At 45.6% G+C, this 10177-nt stretch overlaps 1 protein-coding gene across 1 annotated transcript in view; it reads left to right on the top strand.

Moving 5' to 3' along the window:
- The window catches only part of APOO (apolipoprotein O), a 93283-nt gene extending 83350 nt beyond the window's left edge, over positions 1 to 9933 (top strand). The window contains exon 9 of the mRNA XM_073667521.1: positions 9730 to 9933. The gene's annotated coding sequence lies outside the window, so the exon portion shown is untranslated. The remainder of the gene's footprint in view (positions 1 to 9729) is intronic.
- The last annotated feature ends 244 nt before the right edge of the window (positions 9934 to 10177 follow it).

Here is a 10177-nt window from a genome sequence, read left to right on the forward strand (position 1 = left end):
CAGATTTGTTCTGCCACAGCTGTGGCTTTATGGCTTCCCAGATGGGGATCTCCAGCCCTCGTACCTTCAAAGGCTACTGGTATGTTTACACACCTAACATCCAGCCTCTGCCTTTCAGGACTCTTGTCTTCCAAGCCTCTTGCCCTCCAAGGCTACTGGCATCGCTTACACATAAGGATCCAGCCTCTGCTTTTCAGGCTTCACTAGGCCTCACACTCTAACGGTGTCCCACACAGGGAACAGGCCTCTCGCCTTTCACACCCTATCTCAAAACTACCAGGGTTTATATATCTTCCAGTGCACACAGGACCTGTGCTGATGTCACAGTCAAGTGATCAGACCTTCTGTGTGCACAGGACCTGTGCTGATGTCACAGTCATGTGATCAGTCACCTGAGGGGGAGGTACATGGTCAGCAAAAACACACCCTGGACCATTACAGTAATGCCGCAAGCCGCTGCATTACATATCCCCCCCTCTGTTCAAACTTGTGGGGTTGAACACATAATATACACAATCACATTATAACCCACAGTTCACACAGAGACCATGTACTTGACAATTGCACTGCTCAGCCCCTGGAACATTAGTCAATGACATTAGCTCCTTCCTTAAGGACCTACCATCTGTCATTGTCACTGACTTCGTCAAGTCACATTTTCGGGTCGTAACCTTGTCAGACCTCCCCCGCTCCCAGCAGTCAGTCGTAACCTTGTCAGAGCTCCCCCACTCCCAGCGGTCAGTCATAACCTTGTCAGACCTCCCCCGCTCCCAGCGGTCCATACAGCAGTGTGACTCACACGCCCTGGTATCTAAGGTCCGGTTCGACTCCATACTGTCCCGTACTCTATTGGGTCGTTTGTATGGGCCACTCAGACCTGATTTACTGGAGGTTTCACTACCTCTAAACCCACGCCCACTATCCTCAGGACATCTTGGAAGGTCTCTAACTTCTACTGTAGCTGTTCTATTATTTGAAGGGCCCTTTCTCTGTCTGGTCTCACAATTTCTAGACGGCTGCCATCTTCTGCTGCTCAGACGATGCTGTCTTTCCACTCGCAGTCTAGCCAGATTCAACTGTTCTACCTCTCGCAGGTAGGTCACTCGGTACTCCATCAGCATGCTTATATATGCAAGACTTTCTTCCGTTCCTACAGCGGAGAATGACACCATGCCGTCTTCATCTGGTATCCAGTCCTGACGATCACGTGGACTGCTTACTCTCATCACACCAGACTTCTTTACCATCATCTGCATGGCTTGGCCATTTCTCCCAATAAGCTTTCTCACCAGAACATGAGGCACCCGGATGACCTCTTCCCGCAGACTGTGAGCTTTTCTCATAAGCTCCAGTTGTCTAACGGCTTGTTCCGTCTTCAACCGGAGAAACCGCTTCGTGCGAATACATCGCCAGTGCATGTCACTTAGGATCGCCACCCTCTTCACCCTTGACTTCGGTCGTGGACAGGACCACCAGCTGTTTAGCTTCTGAGGTCGAGTACACCTTACAGGCTCCCACGGCCTTCTTAAACTCTTCATGCACGGACTCACTGGTGCATTCTTCTCTCAAATCCTCGGGTACATCTATGAGGCACTTGTACCGAGAGGTTTCTGTCTCACCAGTGGTTTCCAGACGATCAATCAGCTCAGGTTTCAGGGGCAACTGACTTTCAGCTTCTTCACCCTGTATGCTTCCCCTGAGCTGACTCACAGCTACAACTTCAAGAATTTTCGTCTTGACCACTTCCATTTCATATTTATCTTCTGTTAACGCTCTCTTAGCTCTCCTCAGGTCCACCTTCTCATGGTATAAAGGAGTAAGTGCAACTTGTTTGCCCTTTTCCTTCTCCAAGGAGGCCTCGTTCACTGAGTGATACTTTGCTAGGCGACCTTTGAGCTCGAAAACTTCTTCCTCTAGCTCAGCTACTCGCATCTCTGCAGCCCATCTCTGAAGCTCTTCCTGCTTCACCTGCTCCTTTAACAGAAGAGTTCTCTCAGACCTCTCGGTTTCTAATGCGCCCACTTGGCTCTCGACAGCCAGTCTCTCAAGCTTCTCTTGCTTCAAATGGGCTTGTAGCTACTCCTTGAGCTCCTTGATCTTGGCTCTTACATCCACCAAATTACCCGAGCTCGTATTATTTGAGGAGGTATCTGTTTCATACCTCCCATCTCCAGTGGCCAACTCCTGGCCCTGGTCTGTGGCTTCTCCGATAGACTCCTCCATTTTTTTCCGCTCAGCTTCCACCTTGCTGATTCTTTCCTTAAGGCACGTCTCTGCCCTCTGGAGATTATCACAGAACGTCTGCAGCTCCTTCACCTGAGCTTTCAGACCTAGGATCTTTCTGCGGAGATCATCATTTTCATCACGGGTGTCCTGCAGAGTGGTCTCAACCACTTGGCGCATATGCTCTGCATCCGCCTTATCATCCTCTAGTTTTTCTTTAACCCTGAGGAGATCCTCATAGTCTCTCTTAATTTGTTGCAGTTCCCCACTGCGTTCACCATATTCCTTCTTGGATTCACACAGCTCCCGGTTCAACTGTTCGCGCTGTCGTTCTAGGTTTTGTTCACGCCCAGAAACTTCATCCTGCAGCGCCTCCTTCTCAAGCTTCAACTGCAAAACCTCCTCATTGGTTTTGCGGCGGTCCTCCTTAATTTCCTGGAACATTTCCTTCCATTGGTTAATTTCCTCGTTGCTTCCCTCCAGGTCTCGCTGTAAGTTCCTCACAACCTGGTATATTTTCTGCCGTTCAGACTCCAGGCTCCGCTGGTCTGAGGACACGTTCTCCAGGTTTTCCCATAGTTGCTGCACGTCACTCTGACACTGCTGCTTGATAGGCTCCAGCTCTTGGTCATGACTGGCCACCTCCTCTTTCAGGGCTGTCAGATCCTGATCCTTCTCTCTCATTACTGTACCGATTTTCTATACTTCATGCTCTTTTGAAAATCCGCCCCCTTTTGAGACTCCGCCCACTTTTGGACACCCACACCTGTAGGGGGAATTTTACAAAAAAAAACAGCAATAGTCTTAGGACCCAGTTCACAACATCTCTTACCACCTCCCCGGGCACTCTGGGACAATACTGGCGCCCCCGGAGAGTTCACAGAATGGTTCACTGCTGCCATTCTATACGGTGCCCACAGCTCCTGCCGTTCCTGCACCATGTCCTGTAGATGTTTCTCAAATACCTGCTGCAGTTTTAACTGGCACTTTAATCGCTCAATAGCTTCATTTTCTTTTGCTGCTCCGTTCACAGCCATCGCGGTACACTGTTCACACTAGACACTTCACACCGCTCTCCCCGGAAAATTTTCGTGGCCCCGCCGAGCCACAGCAAGATGCTTGTATCCACACTCATCGTCCTGTGCCGTTACCCCTAGCAACCGGGCTGCAGTTGCCCCTAGCAACCGGGCTGCAGTTGCCCGCATTCTCCAACCACATGTAAGGCAGCGCTAGTCATTACGCTGGGGGACACTCGCTTCAATGGGTCAATTAAAGCACACATGCAACGACTTTCCGGTATTTTACAATCCAGCAGTTTATTACACTTCATAACTGTTTCTAACTGAGTCCATCTCAGTGGCTCACCGACAAATTACACATATAATGTCCAAGAGCCTTTCCAGTGACAGATATGTCCACTTGGCTCCAGATACAGCCTTCAGCAAGGTAACAATATAAATGTCCACATCAAGCAGTGTTTTACCTTTGCCGTGTATTAGCTACTTCAGATTTGTTCTGCCACAGCTGTGGCTTTACGGCTTCCCAGATGGGGGTCTCCAGCCCTCGTACCTTCAAAGGCTACTGGTATGTTTACACACCTAACATCCAGCCTCTGCCTTCCAGGACTCTTGTCTTCCAAGCCTCTTGCCCTCCAAGGCTACTGGCATTGCTTACACATAAGGATCCAGCCTCTGCCTTTCAGGCTTAACTAGGCCTCACACTCTAACGGTGTCCCACACAGGGAACAGGCCTCACTCCTTTCACACCCTGTCTCAAAACTACCAGGGTTTATATATCTTCCAGTGCACACAGGACCTGTTCTGATGTCACAGTCATGTGATCAGACCCTCTGTGTGCACAGGACCTGTGCTGATGTCACAGTCATGTGATCAGTCACCTGAGAGGGAGGTACATGGTCAGCCAAAACACACCCTGGACCATTACAGTAATGCCGCAAGCCGCTGCATTACACAAGTCACTCTGTGCTTCTCTTCTTTCTTTTCTCCTCCCCACTAATCACTAGGATCGTATCTCTTTGAGCGAATCACACCATACAGACAATGGCTTTTGAATAATTCACTTTCTTATATCTTTTATTTTTATTATGTCATTTTCAGCACAATCAAATATATGTACGTTCTCCGGTTGGTTTGCTAAAAAATATATGTAATTATACAACCTCATACACGGTGTTTTAAAATATGATTGTATATACTCCTCCTACTTGGCACCCTTTTTTGATTTTTTTTCTGTATTTAAAGCATGTATGTCTGAATTACCTCGCTATTTATGTATGGTTGTCCTGAAGAAGGTGTCGGTGGTCTCTGAAATACGTCGACAATAAACCTACATTTTTACCTACCACTGTTTTTTTCGTGATTCCAGAGAGAGCAGAAACACTTCCAATCCTGATACTTTAAACAGAATCACATAAATGACAGATCACTAGTATACAGCATGAAGGGCAAGCTAGAGTATTTGATGTTTACTAAATGTGATAATGGGGTGGGGGTCTGCCACATTGTGAGGGTCAGCCAAATCTGAGTGTCTTCCATCATTCTCCTATTGTCAAGGAAACAGAAGAACATCTAAAAACTTAAAACCTTTGGGTATTGTCTGTTATTTTCTCCCTTTTATTTTAGAACTATTTTGCTTATTTGTACTTCGCCTTTTTTTTGTAATTGCTGTACTTTTTATATGAAAGTTTAAAACTTTAATACGTTTGGACCTTGTATGCTTGCTCTAAACAATCTATAGCCTTTCTGAGCGTGTTTGTCCTTTTGACTGTCAGCATTGGGCATTTTGGGGACTCATCACCCCTTGGTGGCAGCATGTTGTGTCTCTGGGGCATGTGACAGCATTGCAGTACAATTTGTAGTTTGAGTGTGAGGTGAAGGCAAGACTGAGTGAGAGGATATAGATTAACCCCTTGTCACATGCTGAGAAGTATGTATGTAACAGGGATACTGTACATTTGTGACTATAATACAGTGTCCCTCCTGGTGATTTATTGCTCGGAGGTGCAAAACGTAACTTATTTGCCCTGACTTATAATTAAACTTGTGCCATAATTCCCAGCCAGCTATTATGTAAGGACTGTAGTGATTTTTTTCATTGTTATACATTCCCCACTCTTGTCAAATCATATAAGTCATTTACGGTAATTAAGCACTTATTGATTTGGCCTCTTTTGTGTTGTTGGAAGTGTTGCAGCCAGAAAAGATTGTACATGTACTGCCCAGATTCTGTGACCCATTTCCCTCTTGGGGGTATATACAGGTCTTCTAGACTGTGCACTGGGTAAAAAAACTGGAAACCTGAAATGTTTCCTGCTGCTTGTGCTGCCATTGCTTGTAACAGTCCAAGGGAAAGGACCAGAGTGTCTTGTCAGGTTATTTGCTAAGATTCAGCATTTTTTGTAGAATTCATCTCATTCTGGGGGTCTTAAATAGAAATAATTATTATAATTTACATTGCAGAGATGGTTTAAGGTTTCCAATGTCCCTTATAAAATAAAATATGAAATGAAGAGCTAACCCTCATCTTTGGCAATATATGGGTGCTCCAGAGTCTAGACCAGTGTTTCCCAAACCCCACCCTCACGGCCCCCCACGGGTCATGTTTTCAGGATTTCTTTAGTATTACACAGGTGATTGAAGTATCATCCAGGCATCAGGAATTCTCTCACCTGTGCAATACTAAGGAGATCCTGAAAGCATGACCTGTGGGGGGCCGTGAGGATGGGGTTTGGGAAACACTGGTCTAGACAAACAAAACAAAATGTTGATTAGAGCAGGAAAGGGACCAGTATCCACATGCAGTTGTACTGAGGTTCTATCCATTGTAGCATAGTTGGAAAGGATGGGGTTAAATCCCAGCTCTGCAGTGTTTGATTAGAAGCACCTGCAGTGTGTCGCAGGAAGTAGATTCACTGAGTGCCAGTCTCCTGAAGGAGTGCCAGTCTCCTGAAGGAGAAGGAGTGCCAGTCTCCTGAGGGAGTTCCAGTCTCCTGAGGGAGTACCAGTCTCCTGAGGGAGTTCCAGTCTCCTGGATGAACCAGAGTGGAATGCACAGGCTGTGTGAGTGAATAGCCAAGATGTGCACTGTAGCTGAGAGACGTGCCGGGGTCTCTCCCTGAATGAGGTGATTGAGATTTCAGCCAGTCTGCTGGATGTAGCAGAGGCCAGAATCCCTCTCTGAGAAGTCTGCACAGGCCATATGCAGAGAACCACAAGTATCTGTGGTTGCTATGGACATTAGCTGTTTTGTTTGTCCGAGCTGGGGCTAGCTCAGCCACGTATGAGTAGCCAGGGTCTATGCTGTTTAGTTAACACCTGGACAAGGCCAGGGATTAACGTTTGAGTTTGTTTTCGTGCTGTGTAACCTGTGGAAAGCAATAAAAACTGCATGTGTTTGGACCAAAACTGCATTACCTGTGTGAATGCTACCTAAGGCCTCATGCTTGACGCCCACCAGAGAGCATGAACCCCTACACCGTCCATAGGCCCTCATTCTTTTGCCCTTGAAAAAGCAGTTCCTTAAAGATTAGCTGCAAGTGTAATAGGATATGTTCATACAGGATGAATGTTATCACAAATATGTGGCACAATTGCCATATTTCACAGCAGGTCAGGTGCCACATGGATATTTTTCCACAGCATGGGGATGAGTATTGGTGACATTTCTTCCACTTTGATGGATCTATAATACGCTGCAAATTTTCCACCTGCAAATACAAACTTAAAACCCACAGTGTATCCACCTTGTGTGAATATACTGATAATTTGTTTTTCCCCTTCTCCCCACAGCCACTTTTTATTTTTTGCTCTTTCCTTTTTTCCCTCCCTTCTTCCAAGAACCATTTTTCTTGCATTTTTTTTAATTTTTCTGCTGACATAGCCATGTGAGGGTAGTAGTTGTTGTGAATGATATCTGTCATTTTACCATATAATGTACTGGAAAATGGGGGAAAAAAGTTCCAAGAATGGTGAATTGGCTTTAAAAATGCAATTCCACCATTGTTTTTTTTAATATTTATTTGGAAACACGATTATCCAGGTCACTACCATTGCAGTGATAATAGTTTTTTTATTTAATTTTAACAATTGTCCCCAGGCACAGTTCAGTGTGAAAAAGTGTGCTTTACTTAACACCCTCGGTCCAGCACTGAGTATCCACCGATGACCTGGTTTCTTTTGTATGCAATGCTGACATTGTGACAACAGCACTATAGCCATTCACTAAGTGCAGCAACTCTGATATAGACAGCATACACTGCTGAGATCAATGAATGGCTTCAGCGCTGTCGTGGTCTTTATTTTTTAGTACCCTTAAGGGACTTGAACCTGCAGACTCTTGTTGTACTTACTGCAATACTACGTTTTGATGTGTATAATCAAAATCACGTTCTCTTATGAAGTCCAGCCACAGGCTGTGCTTCACAGGAGGACTAACATGGGAGCCATAAGGGCCTTGAGAAGTCCTGACGCAGGATGTACTATTGGGTTCTATGTTGGTAAGGGGCGAAAAGAACTTCTGAGTCCTTTGTTTTAAAGTGCATGTCTGCCACTTGTACATTGTTGTACATTGTTTTTCTATCTAAAAAGATTCAAAATGTTGTGCTTATTTACTCCAGGTTACCTGCAGCCACCACTAGAGGGAGCTAAAACTGTTTTTATAAACTGTTATACATTGAGCTTAATTTAGTGATCTCTAGCAGCTGCTGCAATTATACACTGCTCAGAAAAATAAAGGGAACACGAACACATCCTAGATCTGAATGAATGAAGTATTCTCATTGAATACTTTGTTCTGTACAAAGTTGAATGTGCTGACAACAAAATCACACAAAAATCATCAAGGGAAATCAAAAATCAAATGTATTAACCAATGGAGGCCTGGATTTGGAATCGCCCCCAAAATTAAAATGGAAAAACACACTACAGGCTGATCCAACTTTGATGTAATGTCCTTAAAATAAGTCAAAATGAGTCTCCGTATTGTATGTGGCCTCCACGTGCCTGTATGACCTCCCTACAACGCCTGGGCATGCTCCTGATGAGGTTGCGGATGGTCTCCTGTGGGATCTCCTCCCAGACCTGGACTAAAGCATCTGCCAACTCCTGGACAGTCTGTGGTGCAACGTGACGTTGGTGGATGGAACGAGACATGATGTCCCAGATGTGCTCAATCGGATTCAGGTCTGGGGAACGGGCGGGCCAGTCCATAGCTTCAATGCCTTCATCTTGCAGGAACTGCTGACACACTCCAGCCACATGAGGTCTGGCATTGTCCTGCATTAGGAGGAACCCAGGGCCAACCTCACCAGCATATGGTCTCACAAGGGGTCTGAGGATCTCATCTCGGTACCTAATGGCAGTCAGTCTACCTCTGGCGAGCACATGGAGGGCTGTGCGGCCCTCCAAAGAAATGCCACCCCACACCATTACTGACCCACTGCCAAACCGGTCATGCTGAAGGATGTTGCAGGCAGCAGATCGCTCACCACAGCGTCTCCAGACTCTGTCACGTCTGTCACATGTACTCAGTGTGAACCTGCTTTCATCTGTGAAGAGCACAGGGCGCCAGTGGCGACTTTGCCAATCCTGGTGTTCTGTGGCAAATGCCAAGCGTCCTGCACGGTGTTGGGCTGTGAGCACAGCCCCCATCTGTGGATGTCAGGCCCTCATACCACCCTCATGGAGTCAGTTTCTAACCGTTTGTGCAGACACATGAACATTTATGGCCTGCTGGAGGTCATTTTGCAGGGCTCTGGCAGTACTCCTCCTGTTCCTCCTTGCACAAGGGTGGAGGTAGCGGTCCTGCTGCTGGGTTGTTGCCTTCTTAAGGCCCCCTCCATGTGTCCTAGTGTACTGGCCTGTCTCCTGGTAGCGCCTCCAGCCTCTGGACACTACGCTGACAGACACAGCAAACCTTCTTGCCACAGCTCGCATTTATGTGCCATCCTGGATGAGCTGCACTACCTGAGCAACTTCTGTGGGTTGTAGAGTCCGTCTCATGCTACCACGAGTGTGAAAGCACAACCAACATTCAAAAGTGACCAAAACATCAGCCAGAAAGCATTGGCACCGAGATGTGGTCTGTGGTCCCCACCTGCAGAACCTCTCCTTTATTGAGGGTGTCTTGATAAATGCCAATAATTTCCATCTATTGTCTATTCCATTTGCACAACAGCATGTGAAATTGATTGTCAATCAGTGTTGCTTCCTAAGTGGACAGTTTGATTTCACAGAGGTTTGATTTACTTGGAGTTATATTCTGTTGGTTAAGTGTTCCCTTTATTTTTTTGAGCAGTGTATATTTGAACTTTGTGACTTTGCAGTGTATTAGTATTCCTGTATCAAACCAGTAAAATATATATTTTAACCCTTATCTGCAAAGAACATTGAATGTAAAAATCGTTTAGCGCTAAAAATAGAGATTTACAAAAAATGTTTGCATATTTTATTTTGCATATTATTTTTTCTCCTATTGCTTCTTTTACAGATTTCCTAACTGATTTGCACTTTTTTGTTGTGGAACGGCTTCTAGTGCAACTCAGGAAATCCACAATTGCACTGAGGCATCCGAGGATCTACAGTATGTATAACGAGGCAGCCGTCAACATGAAGCAATTACTATCCAAAGGCAAAATCTGTTATTTATGTACCACATGTACACCAGCTAATAAACATGTATGATTTGAAAATATATATTTTTAAAGAGTACATTAATTGTTAAAATCAGCAGTTTTTTATTACATAGTGCACAAGGATAAATTTGATCACAACTGGTGCACTGCATGTCAGCAGTAGAGAGGATAGGGTGATCAGCTGTGCAATAGGGATAGGATGACATATTTTGCTAAGCTGTAGGTAAGGGTGAGCAGCACAGACTGAAGGTATGATGTAGCAGAGCTAGACAAGCTGGACGGCAAGTGGTGTAGTGAAGACCA

The sequence above is a fragment of the Phyllobates terribilis genome, unplaced genomic scaffold (assembly GCF_046119375.1).
Source record: "Phyllobates terribilis strain yellow unplaced genomic scaffold, ASM4611937v1 Scaffold_2__4_contigs__length_985480577, whole genome shotgun sequence".
Lineage (NCBI taxonomy): Eukaryota > Metazoa > Chordata > Amphibia > Anura > Dendrobatidae > Phyllobates > Phyllobates terribilis.